This window comes from Alligator mississippiensis, chromosome 10 (assembly GCF_030867095.1).
Source record: "Alligator mississippiensis isolate rAllMis1 chromosome 10, rAllMis1, whole genome shotgun sequence".
Taxonomy (NCBI): Eukaryota; Metazoa; Chordata; order Crocodylia; family Alligatoridae; genus Alligator; species Alligator mississippiensis.
The window spans coordinates 44275019-44293028 of record NC_081833.1 but is presented as its reverse complement, the minus strand read 5'-3'; the positions used below and the strand labels follow the sequence as shown (position 1 = coordinate 44293028).

General features: G+C 42.8%; 1 protein-coding gene across 1 annotated transcript in view; it reads left to right on the top strand.

Annotated features, from left to right (window-relative positions):
- The window catches only part of SMPD3 (sphingomyelin phosphodiesterase 3), a 263636-nt gene that overhangs the window by 91610 nt on the left and 154016 nt on the right, over positions 1 to 18010 (top strand). Inside the window, exon 2 of the mRNA XM_019499213.2 lies at positions 3549 to 3623. The gene's annotated coding sequence lies outside the window, so the exon portion shown is untranslated. The remainder of the gene's footprint in view (positions 1 to 3548; positions 3624 to 18010) is intronic.

Sequence of the window (18010 nt, the reverse complement as noted above, 5' to 3'; positions counted from 1 at the left end):
CTCTTTTCTTTGGCTCTCTGCCAAGCCTGTTCCCGCCGCCTCAGCGTCTCTCCAGACTCACCACAGCAGCATGATTCTTTGTATCAGTGTTCGTCAGGATCTGATCTGTTGAATCTTCAGGTAGTCCGGAGCGCCCGATGTCCTTCCCAGTCACAGGTTAGACTTCTTTCCGTTTTTATCTCTCTCTAGGGTCTCGATTATCCCCGTGTTCCTTTTCTGGTGCCCAAACACGATCTGTAAATGTCCCGCTGCTGGTTTTATCCCTGGTTTTCACAGGCTAATCATCCAACCTCTTTCCAGGTGTGAAATCCTCCCCACCTGGCAGGATGCATTCGGAGGTCACTCCTCCAAGGGTTAGCTGAAGTAACAGGGCTCCTGCTTGAGTCCGTTACAATGTGAATTAGGAATACATGAGAGTCCCAGGCTTTACCACAGTGGAGTGTAAACCAGAAGGTTTGGGAAACTCTGACGTAAGCAGATATCTTTGCTGAAGCCAAAGAGGCTTTGGTGACTGAAAGATAAAACATGGTCTGGAGCTGAAAAGGTATTCCATTCCATTATTTTTGTTTTTATTTTTTTTAAGACTATCAAATCTTTTTTCATTTAAACAAAGCTTTTCACTAATGTGTGAAAAGTTACTAGTAGTTACACAATTGGTGTTACAAGAAGCAAAAGTTGCTTCTTGGTTTACACCAGTGGTGCTCAACCTCTGTGGGTGTGATCAGTGGCATGAGGCTGGTCCATGTATCAGGTTTGTCCATGGGTCAGATCCAGCATGGGGTTGAAATGCTGGATTTGGCTGTGGAGGAGTGCCACATGCTGGTCCATCCTCATGTGTTGGATCTGTCCATGGAGTGACACCATGAGAACCACAGCAGTTAATGCTGCCATGGGTCCTCCACTTCCAAATTACCAGACCCGTGGGGAGCCCTGCTGGCTGGATGGTGTGGTCCTGCTGGTTAGATTATGTGCATGGGTGGGAGATTGAGCACCATTAGTTATACTATTCAAGTAAATTGGTTCATATCTTAATCTCTTTCAGTAACATTAAATTAGAAACTTGGAGAACTCTGTTTTTGTTTTTTGGTGGTGGTGTTTTTTTTAAGGTCTCTTACATGTGTTTCAAAGCATGTTTATTTGGGGGGGGGGGGAGGGTTCCATTTATGCCTGAATTTTATGTATTTGTTTTGCTTTCCCCTTGCAAGGAAAGAATGCTAAAGTCCTATGGTCCGAAAGGGAATTCTTTGGTTTCTTTTGAAGTCTATAGGAGACTTGAAAATCCAGCTAGAGGAGCTAGTCCAAGAGTTCCTCTGGAAAATAACCTACATTTTCCTGCACTTAGCTATATGTATATTATATACACTCTTTATTTGACAAGTTTCATGGACGGGTAGGACAATCTCACCTCAAGTAAACAAGGTATAATGTTATTGTCTGGCAAACATTCCACCAAAGAACCTGGAGAATATCAGAAGTCTGGCTTCTTAGGCTGGAATTTCTTTTGTTCCATAATTGTTAGTATTTTAGGATGGTGTAGTGTATGCTATATACTTACTCAAACTTTTCTGTTTAGTGTAGACCCAGTTCTGTAACTCTTAGTCATCCTGCTGTGTTTGCCCATAGTTATCTGATGAAATTCAACAGAAGTACTGAGCATTAGTAGGAGCTGCAGAGTTGTACCCTTACATACTGCATCCCCAGAGCCAAGAATTAAGTACTGAAGAACGTTACATTAACAGGGAGAGTTACAGAATTTGTTCTTGTTCCCATTAGTCAATGTAAGTTTTGACTTTCGTGGGAGGGACTGGTGCCAACATATATTTCTAAACCTTAGAAATTTATATGGATTTAGTGGAAGTAAGTGCTCAAGTGTTTGAAATCATTGGGCACAGAGAGCACTTGGTCCTACTGAGGCATCAGTACTCTGCAGCATTTTACCCAAGGTCCAAAATCAGAGACGTAACAAGGCAACTGGGTGCCCGGGGCAGCAGCAATACATGGGGGCAGCAGTGACCTCTGGTTGTTGATGTTGCTAGCAACTGCTGTGGCAGCTATAATTTTTCTGTCTTCTCACCCTTCGCCTCAGCCCCCCACCCCCTACTCTGGCTGCTACAACAGTTGTCCCATCTTAGTTATACTACTGTCCAAAATTCCTGCAAAGGAGATGCCATGAGGCTGCTATTCCAGCCAGTAAGTTGGGATGAGTAACTGCAGAGATGATGTGCTTTTAGCCCCCTGTTTGCCCTTACTTTAGAGTTGGTAGATTCCATGTCTCTCACACATATGTAGAGCCCCATTATTTACACTTAGTGAAAGATGTGATGGAGGTCTCAGTGATTCAGGTATTTTCATCATGTAAGTTTTTTTTAATCAACATTTTTCTTACTATGTGAAACATAATGAGATTTTGCAGAATATAACACAAACCATGAGTATCATTCACTTCAGTTATTTAAATTTCTTGTTAGAATACTATATAATTCAGATTGCAAGCTATCTTACAATAAATTAATGCTTTCTTTAACATGTCTTGGTATTTATTGACAGTTAAGTGTGAATAATCCCTTAAAAAATAATTCCTTAGCATTTTTTCATTATTAGAGAGGTGCTCATTCTCCCTTTCTTTTCCTCCTGTAGCTGAACTTTTCATATATATTGTATTATATTCCTTCCATTTGCTGTAAAGGAAAAAATATGTTTCCCCAAATTTTTCTAGTTTTTGAGAACCAATATTTTGAATAACATGAACAATTTCCATTCCAAATAAAGATGACTCCTCTGTTCACTTACAGGATGACAAATTCTGGAAGGCTTTTCTAGAATTAATCTTTTGAACTTCATTGCAACAAAATTAAAGACCTGTTCTCCTTTAGCTTTGTTGCAAGAGTATATCCATTACTGGCAAAATTCCATTCCTATTAGTAATAAGAGGGCAACATCAATTGTCTGTCTGGCATATGTAGCAAAATTTACCGCTCTGCCTATTTGAAACTTATTTTCGTTTTTTTTATAACTGATTTGATATGCATGCACATTTAAATCTTAAAACATGGCTCCATACTCAAAAGATTTTTAAACAAATCTCAATATTGTTCTGCTATGGTTTGGCATCCTTTTAAATAATTGATTTTATAAGCACTTAACTAAATCCTGGTTGGTGAAAAGTAAGTTTTGTTTTGTTTTTGGAACAGGATGAACCATTAAACCCAAATTAAATTGAAGAACAAGAACATATTAAGAGGCTGATTTGCAAAGCTAGGTTAACATGATTGTGTACTAAAAATTGCCAGCGCAGATTGGATTCCTTATTCATATGCAGTTACCACAAGAGTGTTGAGATGCATCTTAGACTTGGTTGAGTATGGCTCACTTTTATACATAGCTACTATAATACTATGTGCAAGTTAGCTTATTTTTTGTATGAATATTATGAGAAAAACAGAAAAGTGTAACGCTAAAATCAGTGTCTCTAGTATGCATAAATAAACTGAGGCAGTTACTTTACCCCTCCTCATAAATAATTTTAACTACTATTATTCTACTTTCAGGTTAACACTTAACCTGAAGCAGCAAAAACTGAATGAAAACTTGAGAGAGAACAAACTACAAGCATTCTTCTCCAGGTATGTTAATTATGGTCCTGTAATTGTGTCTTCAAACAAGGTTGAAGAGGCAACCTTGGAGGCAACAATCTATATTAGTTTACTAATGGTGCAGTATCTCCAATGATCACAAAAATACTGGAAGAATTGTACTTTTTGCTGAAGGCTTAAGTAAAAAATAAATTTTAACTGACTAAGAACCTGTACTGGCAGATATTCTGTATTTGTACTAAATACTCCGTTGTGTATTTTATGCTTGCTGTTGAATGTTTGTTTTACCTGGAGTTTTACTCAGTTACTGGAAATAGCATTCGGATTAACTACTTGCATTATGGTGGTGCCTAGAAACTTCAACAGGAACTCGGGTCATGTTGCACTAAGTACTGTTAATATATAATAAGAGATGATTGCTGTTCCAGAGTTTACAAAGGATGGGAAAAATAGTTGTTGTTGTTATGGGGGGTTGTTTTACTTTACAAAAACTTCAAAGTATAAATTTTTAGGATGGATTTAATGCATATGACTGAAATTATTCCCGTTTCCAACATTATTATTCAGTTTCTATGACCTGTCATTGTGCTCCCTAGAAACAAGGGAAAATGGCACTCTTAAGTAACATGTGGGTAGGGGGGATTAAGATGAACATAAACAGGTCTGAAGTGCACCAACATCAACCCTTTAGACACAGGAATCATTCAGAATGGCTCTCACTCAGTGATCTACAGGAGATGAACAAATGCCCAAGGTTACTGTTAATAGGTTATGGCAAGGATCAATCTCCAAGCTGGCAATCAGTTCACATGTGGGAGCAGGACCTATCATCTAATTTCAGTTGCATTATTTGATACACTAGTACTTGGAGCTAGACAAAAACTGAAAGCTGTTGCTGGGGAAATTTCAAATAAAATGCTGTAGAAGAAAGGTTAAAAAAAAACCCCTCAAAACTGCTTGTTTCAAATATTTTTTTTAATTGTTGTTCTTAAAAACAACAAAAATATACTCACTACTTCCACAAAGCTTTGTGATTTCAGTAAAGGTGTTTTGACGAGGTCTAAAAAATTCAACCAGATTTTATTGGGTTTTTTTTCCTTATAAAACCTGGTAAACCTATTATGACAGTATCTCCTGAAGTAGAGAATTCCAACTAGAAAGCTCCTGTTCATGTAAAGAAGAAGGTTTGGGAGAGCTAGTAGTGAGGCACTACACAAATCAAGTGCTCCTAACAATAAGTATATTGACGAAGAGGCAGTTAGAAAAACATCTTGTCCATAAAAGAAAGAGAGAACTGTTATCAGAGTAGGTTATCTTTTCTTGATGAACTTGAGAGAGTTCAACATTCTCTGAATGTTGGACAATATTTTCATTGAGCTGAGCAGTTTTTTCTCTTCCCTGTACTTTCAACAACAGCAACAGACTTAACCCTGCAAAGTCTCCTCCACATGCCACAGTTAATGAGAACTTGGTACGAGTAAAAGCTGATTAAGTGCTATGGGATTTGACCTGTTTTTTCTTTAACAGCAGGATATTGGCATATATAGTTTTGTATTTCTTTTAATCTGTAATGGTTTTTGCTGCTTTATCTGTCCCCACAGTATGTCTGAAGTTTCACCAGAGAACAGTATGTGTTTTAAGTTTGTTTGGTATGGTGCTTCTACTTCAAGATGCCACATGACAAGATATTCAATGCAAGAACATTCACCATGACTTTTCATTGTTGGCATAATTGGTTATATGGAGAAAAAAGGTGTGATTTAATTTTTTCTAAACCCATATCTAGAAATTGAGATGTGTGAAGCAGTGGTGGAGATTTAAGATAAGTCTGACAACTATTTCAGTTCCATCTCGAGTAAGGCTAGGGACAGAAATTACACATAAACTGGTATAAGCAATCAGAAACCAGTTCAAATCTATAACACAACACAAGTTCAGTGCATAAAAACCACTTGCAAATGGCCAAAACTGGTTTAAGATGAACATGGATGGATGTAGTATCACTTAACTGATTTAGGTCAAATCAGTTTATTGAACTTCTGTCCCAGATCCCCTCCAGATTCAAGTTAAAACTCAGTCCCCTCAGCATCTCTAGATGCTTTGCACCTCCCCTGATACACCCCCCTCACAGGTTGGGTGGGCTACCCTTGGCCCAAGCTGTGTGCTTTAGTGAAACAAGGAGGCATGGTCTAGCGCCCCCAGCTTCTGGCCACTGCAGGCATGTGGCTGCATTTTCAGAATCAAAAGTGAATGTCTGTTTACTTGCTTATTGGTTCAATCTACACAGTTTAGACTAACCTGCAAAGGTTGAATTGATTCAGCCTTGGGCTTTTTGACTGTCTGTACTTAGCCTAAAAGAAAGGCTTTTAAGAAAATAGTGTGAAGTTTGACACATTGAGTTCTGTCCACGTTGAATCTTGTCTTGTGGAATAATTGCTTAGTTTGTTTTAAAGACATTAAGTTTTCACCACTGAATCGCAATTGTTGCCACATATAAACTGATTTTTCAATTAAAAATAATTCTGGGAAGTCCAGTGTTTTAGGAAAAGAATATCAGCATCAATGCCCTCCTCTTGCAGCACTTCAGGTGAGATAAAAAGGTCATGAATAACATAATCCAAGCTCCTCCTCTTTGAGAGTTCTGAGAAGAGCCAGAGGCAGTGTTATTTATGGGTGCTACAAACAGTCCTTTGTAGTACTAGCTTGGTAAGTGTGCATTTAAGCTTGAGGTCTCATCTGTAAAGTTAACAAAATTAGTGAAACTGCTTTCATAGCAATCAAGGCAATTGGCACTTGTTGTAATACCATTTTATAAATAAACTGCATGCCCAAATTCATTGTTATATAAATAAAATTAAACATTACATAATAAGATAGGTTTGGTATGCAGAGTATTTTTACATTGTTTATTAAATCATTTGACTTTTACTGTGTATTTACAATAGATATTTTATACAACTGCTTTTACTGAAGCAGGTGAGCATACAGATTTGATAATGGCCAGTAGCAGGTATTTTTAAAGGAAGACAAATGAGCTTGCCCATGCAGTGATGCATGAGAAAAAATTTCTTGCTATCCATCATGTTCCTGATTGATAATGCTCTTATGTTTTGTGGCATGAAATGTGGTTATGCTTCTTTTTTAGCCTGTCTAACTTTAATTCTTAATAATGGTCATAAAATTATATAAATCATTTACAAATCCAGCCACAATGTGACCTTCAGTGACGTAGTGAGGAGATGAGCACCACAGGCTGATTGTACCCGACACATAGTAGTTCTTCATTTGAATGCTTCTAAATTATTGCATTTCAATTTATCTGGTGATCATGCTTCTACTCTATATAACAAAAATGGAGGACTGGCTCATTTTTTCCCTGTATGCCTATCTTAATTTTTTTTCTTCAACTAGGATTCGTCTAGCTTTTTTTCCTAGATTTTATAATCCCAGCTGTTAATTTATACAGTCAGAGTTCAAAGAGTATTATACATGTAATTATGCAAGGTCTCAAGTGCCCTCAATTCCCATTGAAGTATATTGCAGCTAAACAGACAAGGTTCCTTGGGTGAATCTGATATCTTTTATTAGACCAACCCAAATGGTTGGAGAATAGTTATTAAGCAAGCTTTCGGGTTCAAAAACCCTTCGTCAGGCTAAGGAAGTTTCTGCAGTTGGTGTGTGCTCTTCCTGGATAGAATGAAAAGTAAAGAAGCCAGCGGCTGGGCTGGTATGCATACAAGAGAGGTAGTCAGTGAAAATGTAGATTGAGGAGTCAATGGGTGAGAGACAGGCGGGGTGGGGTGGCAGGGGTGGAGAGAGAGAAAGGGGATGAAAGTGGAGAGAGACCTGGGGAGTCAGATGTCAGGCAGGTTATAATGTGTCATAAATCCAATGTCTATATTTAATCCATGATTTTTAGTATCCAGAAGGTTGATGAAATGGAGTTCATAGGCTCGTCTCTGGGAAGTGTTTTGTAAGTTTCCTTTGAGGATCGGGACTGAGAGATTGGAGAGAGAGAGTGGTTTTCTTGTGAGAAATGTGCCCCCACAGGTAATTGGGTGTTTCTGTCTTTGATGGATTTCCAGTGTGTGTTCATTCTGGTGCACAGTTGTTGTTTGGTCTCTCCTACGTATTTTCCATCAGGGCATTTGGTGCATTGGATGAGATATATTACATTTCTGGAGGTGCAGTTGTAAGATCCAGGGATGCTGATGGCTCTGTTGTGGGGTGTAGTAATAGTGGGGGTGGTGGAGATGTGTTGGCAGGTTTTGCATTTCTTGTCATGGCATGGTCTGGATCCTTTTGGTGTGTTCTGGGCTTGAGGAAGTTTGCTTCTGGTAATGAGGTTAGCGAGGTTCGGTGCTTGTTTGAAGGCTAGGATGGGTGGCTCTGGGAAGATCTTTTTAAGGGCAGCGGGGCTCCTGAAGGGACCAGGATTTTGGCTGAACAATGCTGCAGGCCTGGGAACAGAGGAAAGTGTCTTGGACTGAGAAAGACTGGGTTTACAAGCAAATGGCCTTTGTTTATGTTAAATTTCTAAAGGAATTGAGGTGCAAGAGGGTAATGATGTTTTTTGTGTTTAAATTACACTGGTAGTTTAGCCTTGAGCCCTGCTGGGGCAGGCCCAAGGCCTAGTTAGAGAACCAGCATCCCTAAGAGCCCTCAGACTGAAGGTGGGGCCCAGTCAGGGATCCCAGAGCTTAAAAAAAGCTGACACCCAGATTAGGAAGTCCAAGAGTCCCAGAGTGGACCATGGTAGACTAGGGGCTCCGAGAGCCCAGAAGAGGGACTGTGTGTGGGACCAGGGATCCAAGAGTGCAGGGGAAGACCAAATAAGAGACCAGGGGGTCCGAGGGCCCAAGGAGGCCAAGTATATAAATAGTTACATCAATGAAAGAGAACACCTCTGAGGCTTGGGGCGCAGTATAGGGAAAGTGAAGGAGCCGCACAATTTGCCCTTAAGGTTCTTGTTGCCCTACTGGATCTTAGTCAGGCTGAGAGGGAAATACCAAGCCAGAGGGCTGGATTGAGGCTAGAGGGGTGTCAGGAGAGACTCAGTGGGAACTTACTGGTCTTAGGGCTTACTGTAAAGCCTGTTGGCAGCCTCCCTGAATCAACGTATAATATTTAAGAGCAAGACGTAGTAGGAAAATAATCTAGTGAGTGGCATTAAAGTATAGCCTGGCTGGAGCAGTAAGGCCAGTACGGAGGATCATGGCCACCCCTGTGGCAACGAGCCTGTGACAGTAACCTGTTACAGTGTTTTACTATCTCCTAGTGAGAAAATGTTTCCTAACATCTAACCTAAACTTCCCTTGCTGCAACTCGAGACCGTTGCTCCTTGTTCTGTCATCAGCAACCACTGAAAACAGTCTAGCTCCATCCTCTTTCAAACCCCACTTCAGGTAGTTAAAGGCTTCCATTAAATCCCCTCTCAGTCTCCTCTTTTCTAGACTAAATAAGCCCAGTTCCCTCATACTCTCCTCTGAAATCATGTGCCCCAGCCCCCTCATCATTTTTGTTACCCTCTGCTGGACTCTCTCCAATTTGTCCACAACCCTTCTGTAGTGGGTGACCCAAAACTGAACACAGTACTCCAGATATGGCCTCACGAGTGCTGAATAGAGGGGAATAATCACTTCCCTTGACCTACTGGCAACACTCCTACCAAAGCAACCCAGAATGCCATGAGCCTTCTTGGCAGCAAGGGCACAATGTTGGCTCATATTCAGTGTGTTGTCCACTGTAACTCCCAGGTGCTTTTCTGCAGAACTGCTGTCCAGCCAGGCAGTCCCCAGCCTGTACCAGTGCATGGGATTGTTCTATCCTAAGTGCAGGACTTTTCACTTTCGTACATTCGTAGATGTTTGGGTCAGAAGGGACCTTAACAGATCATCAAGTCCAATCCATTTTTCTTTGTTGAATTGAATCAGATTTCTTTTGGTCTTCAGTCTTCCAGTTTGTCTAGGTCTCTCTGAATCCTAATCCTACCCTCCAGCATATCTACTATTCCCCCCAGCTTGGTGTCATTTGCATACTTGCTGAGCATGCACTCTATGCCATCTTCCAGGTTGTAGATGAAGATATAGAACAAAACCAGCCCAAAGACCAACCTGGGGCACTTCATTTGACACCAGCTGCCAACTAGACATTGAGCCATTGATTACTGTCCCCTAAGCCCAATACTCCAGCCACTTTTCTTTCCACCTTACAGTCCATTAATCTATCTCATACTTCCTTAGCTTGCCTGTGAGAATGTTGTGGGAGACTGTATCAAAAGCCTTGCTAAAATCAAGATGTACCACATCTAGTGGTTTCCCCTCATCCACAGAGCCAGTTATCTCATCATAGAAGGCAATCAGGTTGGTCAGGCATGAGTTGCCTTTGCTGAATACATGTTGACTGTTCCTAATCACCTCCTTCTCCCCTAAGTGCTTAGAAATGGATTGCTTGAAGATCTTCTCCATGATTTTTCCATGGATTGAGGTGAGGCTGACTGGTCTGTAGTTCCCTGAATTTTCCCTTTCTTAAATATAGGCACTGTTTGCCCTTTTCCAGTCATCCAGGACCTCTCCCAATCACCATGAGTTTTCAAAGATGATGGCTCTGCAGTCACATGGGCCAACTCTCTAAGCACCCTCAGGTGTATCCCCTCCAGCCCCATGGACTATATGTCCAGCTTTTCTATATAGTTCCTAACCTGTTATTTCACCACACTTGGCTGCCCACTTCTCCCCCAAACTGTGCTGCCAAGTCCAGTAGTCTGGGAGCTGACCTTGCCTATGAAGACTGAGGTGAAAAAGACATTGAGCACTTCAGCCTTTTCTGCATCCTCTGTCACTATGTTGCTTCCACCATTGAATAAGGGACCCACACTTTCCCTGCTACTCCTCTTGCTACTGACATACTTGTAGAAACTCTTCTTGCTCTCCTTTACATCCCTTGCTAGCTGCAACTCCCATTGTGCTTTGGCCTTTCTGACTTCATCCCTGCATACCCAAACAGTACTTCTATACTTCTCCCTCATTGTTTGTCCAAGATCTCACTTCTTATAAGCTTCCTTTTTGTGATTTAGCTTACTGAATAATTTACTGCTAAGCCAAGCTGGTCTTCTGTCATACTTGCTAATCTTCCTGTACATCAGGATGGTTTGATCCTGTGTCCTCAGTAAGGTTTCTTTAAAGTACAGCGAGCTGTCCTGGATACCTCTCCGCCTCAGACATGCTCTGTTCTCTCTTTATCTAGTGGATTCTGTCTCTTCCAAGCAATCTTTCTTCTTGGACCAGCATCCTGTGGTCATAGAAGCCAAAGCCCATCTGAGACTTTTTAAAATTTAAAGTTCAGTTTTTATTATTTGGAACTAAAAAACAAACTTTTAATTTTAAAAAGTAACAGTACTTTTAATTTTTAAAAGTTTATTAAACTTAATTAAAAAAAATCTTGCTAGATTCTAAGATTGCCATGTTTTGTTAAATTAAATGTTTGAATTGATCCAAGCTATTTTTTTATTTTAAATATTTCTGGGGATGGATTGAATCCTGAATCAGTATGGAAATTTTTTTTGAATTTGTAAAAATTCTTTCTGAGACGGGAAAAGATTTTTCTGCTCATCTCCTGTCAACTCCTTGTGGGGAAGACAGAATTGCTTAGACTCCATTTGAACCCATTTCCCCCAAGAAAGCTAAGGTAGACATAGAGTTAGGACTAGCATCCAAGATCAAAGATAATAAAAAGTCCTTTTTTAAATATCTAGGGAGGATGAAGAAGGCACCGGGAAATGTGGGGTCCCTGCAAGATGCGATGGGCAATCTGGCGGTTGCACCAGAGGAGAAGGCAGACATCTTTAACAAATTCTTCACCTCCGTTTTCTTGTGCAGGGACCGGGACTCCCCCACCGTGTTTCAAGATGGACTCGAGGGGAACACCTCAAGACCTAAGGTTGAGGAGGACCGGGTTAGAGTGCTTCTGGAGGGGCTGGACATGTTCAAGTCAGCAGGTCCAGATGCTCTCCACCCCAGGATGTTGAGGGAGCTAGCAGGGGTTATTGCAGGGCCCTTGGCACGGCTTTACCAGCGCTCGTGGTGCTCGGGCCAGGTGCCAGATGATTGGAAGATAGCCAATGTGGTCCCCATCTTTAAGAAAGGGAGGAGGGAGGACCCGGGCAACTATAGGCCCGTCAGTGTTACCTCAATCCTGGGGAAACTCTTTGAGAAGATCATAGATTCATAGATGCTAGGGTCGGAAGGGACCTCAAGAGATCATCGAGTCCGACCTCCTGCATAGGCAGGAAAGAGTGCTGGGTTCAGATGACCCCAGCTAGATGCTTATATAACCTCCTCTTGAAGACCCCCAGGGTAGGGGAGAGCACCACTTCCCTTGGGAGCCCGTTCCAGACCTTGGCCACTCGAACTGTGAAGAAGTTATTCCTAATGTCCAGTCTAAATCTGCTCTCTGCTAGCTTGTGGCCATTATTTCTTGTAACCCCCGGGGGGCCCCTTGGTGAATAAAACCTCACCATTTCCCTTCTCTGCCCCCATGATGAACTTATAGGCAGCCACAAGGTCGCCTCTCAACCTTCTCTTGCGGAGACTGAAGAGGTCCAGGTGTCCCAGTCTCTCCTCATAGGGCTTGGCCTGCAAGCCCTTAACCATACAAGTGGCCCTTTTCTGGACCCTCTCCAGGTTATCCACATCCCTCTTGAAGTATGGCGCCCAAAACTGCACGCAGTATTCCAACTGCGGTCTGACCAGCGCCCGGTAGAGGGGAAGTATCACCTCCTTGCTTCTGTTCGTCATGCATCTGCTGATGCACGATAAAGTGCCATTAGCTTTTCTGATGGCTTCGTCTCACTGCCGACTCATGTTCATCTTGGAGTCCACTAGGACTCCAAGATCCCTTTCCGCTTCTGTTCCACCAAGAAGGTCATTCCCTAGGCAGTAGGTATGCTGGACATTTTTCCTCCCTAGGTGCAGCACTTTGCATTTCTCCTTGTTGAATTGCATTCTGTTGTTTTCTGCCCATATGTCCAACCTGTCCAGGTCTGCTTGTAATTGTTCCCTGCCCTCTGGCGTGTCCACTACTCCCCACAGTTTTGTGTCATCCGCAAACTTGGACAGAGTACACTTCATCAGCGACTTAGACGAGGGAGTGAAGATATTGAAGAGTATCAGTCCAAGGACCGAGCCCTGTGGGACCCCACTGCCCACACCCTTCCAGGTTCATACCGATCCATCCACTACGACACTCTGGGTGTGACCCTCTAGCTGATTTGCCACCCACCGGACTGTGGAGTCACAGCCTCTTAACTTGTTTACCAGTATGGTGTGGGATACCGTATCAAAGGCCTTGCTGAAGTCTAAGTATACGACATCAACCCCTACTCCTGTGTCCAGGCGTTTTGTAACCTGGTCATAAAAAGAGACTAGATTAGTCAGGCATGATCTACCTGCTACGAACCCGTGCTGGTTCCCCCTCAGCATAATTTGTCCTGCCGGGCTCTCGCAAATGTGAGCCTTGATAATTTTTTCGAAGACTTTGCCTAGGATGGAGGTGAGACTGACTAGCCTGTAGTTGCCCTGGTCCTCCTTCCTCCCCTTCTTGAAAATGGGGACCACATTGGCCCTTCTCCAGTCCTCCGGGACCTGGCCCGTGCACCACGAGTGTTCAAATATTACCACCAGTGGCTGTGCAATGACATCAGCCAGTGCCTTCAGTACCTTCAGATGGACCTCATCCGGGCCTGCCGACTTAAACACATCCAGTTCCTCCAAGTGACTCTGCACCATCTCAGGGTCTACGCATGGCAGTCTGGTGCCTTGCTGCCACTTCTCTACAATCCCAGTGAGAGCCTTGTCCTGCCCCTCACTTAGGAACACTGAAGCAAAGAACTTGTTGAGGAGTTCAGCCTTGTCCCCCCTGTCCGTCACCAATTGCTTCTGCCCATTTAGTAGAGGTCCTATTCCTCCCTGGGCCTTCCTTTTACTCCCTATATATCTAAAAAACAATTTCTTGTTATCCTTAACTTGGGATGCCATCCTCAGCTCCATGGTAGCTTTGGCCCGTCTAACTGCCTCCCTGCAAGTGCGAGCGGAGGAGGTATACTCCTCTTTGGTAATCTCTTCCCGTTTCCACTTTTTATATGCTTTTAGCCCGTAGGCTGCCCTGGATTTCTGTGGTCAGTCAAGGAAGCCTCCTGGCCCCTTTCCCTCTTTTTCCTCGCATTGGGATCATCTCCCTCTGTGCCCGAAGGATCATTTCCTGAAGGCACAGCCACCCTTCCTGGGCTCCCATCTCTTCAAAACTCCTACTCTGCAGTGTGTCCTTGACTAATCACCTGCGTTCATTGAAATCAGCTTTCCTAAAGTCTAGCACTTTCACCCTACTAGTTACCTTACCCACTCGATGTCTTATGGTGAATTCTATTATTTGGTGATCACTGTCCCCCAGGTGACAACCGATCTGTAGGTCCCCTACCATATCATCCCCCATTGCCAATACCAGGTCCAGTAAGGCATTCCCCCTAGTGGGACCGTGTACCTCCTGTGTCAGGTGGAGGTCCTGTACACAGGATAGGAACATGCGTGAACGGTGGGACTTTGCTGTCTGCGTCTCCCAGCAGATGTCCGGGTAGTTTAGGTCCCCCATGACTACCGCCTCCTTAGTTTTTATGGTCTCTGAGAGCTGCCTCAGGAGCCCTGAATCTAGTTCTTCCCCTTGGTGTGGGGGTCTGTAGCAGACCCCTACCACCAAATCCCTTTCTCCTTGCCCCCCGTGTAACTTAACCCACAATCCTTCTACTTTCTCCTCCTTTGATTCCATCTTCATGAGGGTCGAAGTATATTGCTCATTGACATAGAGCGCAACCCCTCCCCCTTTCTTCCCCACCCTGTCCTTTCTGTACAGCCTATAACCCTCAATATGTACTGCCCAGTCGTGGGAAGAATCCCACCAGGTTTCAGATAGCCCTACTAAGTCATAGGTGTTTTCTGCAAGCAGGAGTGCTAGTTCATCCTGCTTGTTTCCCATGCTCCTAGCATTAGTATATAGGCACTTGAGCCCTGTGACTGGTGCCTTTTTTGCCCCCCAGCTCCGATTCCCAAAGGGCCTCTTATTGCTCCTATTATCAAGGAGCACATCTGTGATGGGCCGGCATCGGGGATGATGCTCAGGGGCAACCAGCACGGTTTCATTAGGGGCAAGTCATGTCAGACCAACCTGATTGCCTTTTACAATCAGGTCACAAAAGCATTGGATGCAGGTGTCTCCGTGGATGTAGTCTTTCTGGACTTCAGCAAAGCCTTTGACACTGTCTCCTACCCCATCCTCATTAAAAAACTAGGTGACTGTGGCATCGATGCCTACATGGTCAGATGGATTGCTAATTGGCTGAAGGGTCGCACTCAGAGGGTGGTGGTGGATGTGTCATATTCAACCTGGGGGAAAGTGGGCAGTGGAGTCCCCCAGGGCTCGGTCCTTGGGCCTGCACTGTTCAATTTCTTTATCAGCGATTTGGACGACGGGGTGAAAAGCAACCTGTTCAAATTTGCTGATGATACCAAAATTTGGGGTGAGGTGGGAACGCTAGCAGGGAGGGAAAGACTGCAGAAAGGCCTGGATAGGTTGCAAGGGTGGGCTAACAAAAACAGGATGCGTTTCAATACGGACAAGTGCAGGGTGCTGCACTTGGGCAGTAGTAACTGGCAGCACGCTTATAAGATGGGAAAGTCCCTTCTTGAGAGCACGGAGGCAGAAAGGGATCTTCGAGTCATCATGGACTCCAAGATGAACATGGGCCAACTGTGCGAGGTCACGGTCGGCAGGGCTAACCGACCCTATCGTGCATCCACAGGTGCATCTCAAGTAGGTCCAAGGAGGTGATCCTCCCCCACTACACGACACTGGTCAGGCCGCAGCTGGAGTACTGTGTCCAGTTCTGGGTACCCCACTTCAAGAGGGATGTGGTCAACATTGAGATGGTCCAGAGGAGGTCCACCCGCATGATCCGGGGACAGCAGGGCAGACCCTACAATGAGAGACTACGGGACCTGAACCTGTTCAGCCTTCACAAGAGAAGGCTGAGGGGGGACCTGGTGACCGTCTATAAACTCACTAGGGGGGACCAGAAGGGTTTGGGGGAGACCTTGTTTCCCCTTGCGTCCCCTGGGATAACAAGGAATAACGGCCACAAGTTGTTGGAGAGTAGGTTTAGATTAGACATCCGTAAGAACTACTTCACAGTTAGGGCAGCTAGGATCTGGAACCTACTTCCAAGGGAAGTGGTGCTGGCTCCTACCCTGGGGGTCTTTAAGAAGCGGCTCAATGCCTACCTGGCTGGGGTCACTTGAGCCTAGTTTCCCTCCTGCCTAGGCAGGGGGTTGGACTTGAAGATCTACAAGGTCCCTTCCGACCTTACTTCTATGATTCTATGAACCCCAAAGAAGTTAAAGAGGAATTGATGTTTAAATGATTGGTTGTAGCAAGGATGGGATCAAAGACTACTGCACCACTGAAAACCTATTAATAATCTAGTCTTAACATTTTATTAAGTGTTCAACAGTCAATTAGAGATCTGGTTGTGCTAGGCCTATTTTGTTATGTACAAAATTGGTAGTTTCTTTCTTAAATACCTTGTCAGTCTTGTCTCTTTATCTTGCCTCCTTTTGTACTCTGTAAGTGAACAATATCCCCCAAATCACAGAGGGGATTCTTGGTAAAGCCAAGGATAGAACCTAGGCCTTCTGAAAACCAGGTGGGAGCCCTGTTCAAGGCATTTTATTGCCTGTAGAAGAATAATTGCAAGTGATCAAACTCTAATTAAACTCCTCTTTCATATATATGTTGTCTCTTTCATATTGCCAGTTCCACACTTGTGCCGCAACATGCTCAAAATTCTCTCATCATTTTCATTGCTCATTTAGTGAGGGATATTTTCCCCATATCCTTTAGTTTTCATTCTGACTTGTGTTCTGTGGTTGGCAAAACACTTTTTAAATAGATGTTTTCATCATAGTTTAGCTTTGAGATTTATTTCCTGGTTTTGCTCCATGATGCCTTCTATTTTATGGTTTTGACTTTCTTTTTCTTTCCTTTCCAAATTATTGTTCTCTTAGTTTTGCAACAGTAGTTTTCATTCTGTTATTCTTATTAATTTTTATTTTACTTTTTAAGTATAAATCCATTCTTATTATTTTTTGTAAATTCTAGCCTTGAGAGAAGATTCTTGTCAGTTCTTCTGGCTTACACAGAAATTTCACGTTAGGAACCCAGACAGATTTATAAATATCTGTGTGGTACAGCAACATTGAAGCTCATTGCAATTTCCCCTTTAATTTCACTCTTGCTACAATAGTGCAGTACTTCAATGTGTTACCTATCATTAACTTTTTGATTAAATAATTGTGTAGAAAAAGCCTCCGTGTCTGTGTATTTCATTTTTGTGACTTATCTGGCAGTTATGCAGAGCTTGGAGCTATTATCAGTTGGAAAAAATTGTGATCTAAAGTTTTGCTTTAAGATTTAAAATTCTAATTAAGGTAGTGTTGGAACAATGCTTTAGCCAAGACAGTCCAAGAAATATGTGAGAGGTCAGGATTTTTGCGGGTGATATTTTTTTATTGGAGCAACTGCATGGTTGCAGTTGTAGATAGACTTAGATTTCAGGTACCAAATATTCTACTTCAGGTCTCCAGAGGAGACATGGTTCTTGATAATGGGCATGGTTCTTATTGGCCTCTTATCCTGCATGCAAGTAATTCACATCACTCAAGGCACAATGTCAAATGGAAACCATCTGCAGGATTCAATCCTGTTTTTATTACCTACATATACTGGATAAATAATTGAACCTGAAAATCATGGAGTGGAAATATGCCATGGATTGGTACCATCTCTTCTTAGAGAGATCAGAGACAGCGGTATCAGAAAGCTTTCCAGCCTGTTAAACCTCTCATTTTGTATAGAAATTCCTTTTGTTGTTCTCTTTCCTGGGCTTATGTCTACTGAGTGGACATCCTTATGTTGTGAAGTCCTTGGACAGGAACAGTAAATTATTCTTGTAAATCTGTAAAGAGTCTATAGCATTTGGGATCAGTATTACAGTTAATTTAACCAAGCTAGCACATGGATGCCGTTGCTAGACTTTTAAAGCTACATTTTCTATAGGTCTCCCCAAGTGAACTCAAAATGTATGAGTTTGTTCACTGAGCTTTGCAACTCCTCGTATATGTAAAGATAGGTACAGGGTTCGGGTGTTTAAGAGGGATTTGCACATTAACATTATGGATGTAGTTAAGCATCCAGGTCAACAGTCCTTAGAGCCAAACTGCAGATTTGCACCCGTGAGTAGTGTTCACAGAGGGCCAAATCCACTTTCAGAGGATTCAGCAGGAAAACTTGTGTATGAAGAAAGTCCATAGACA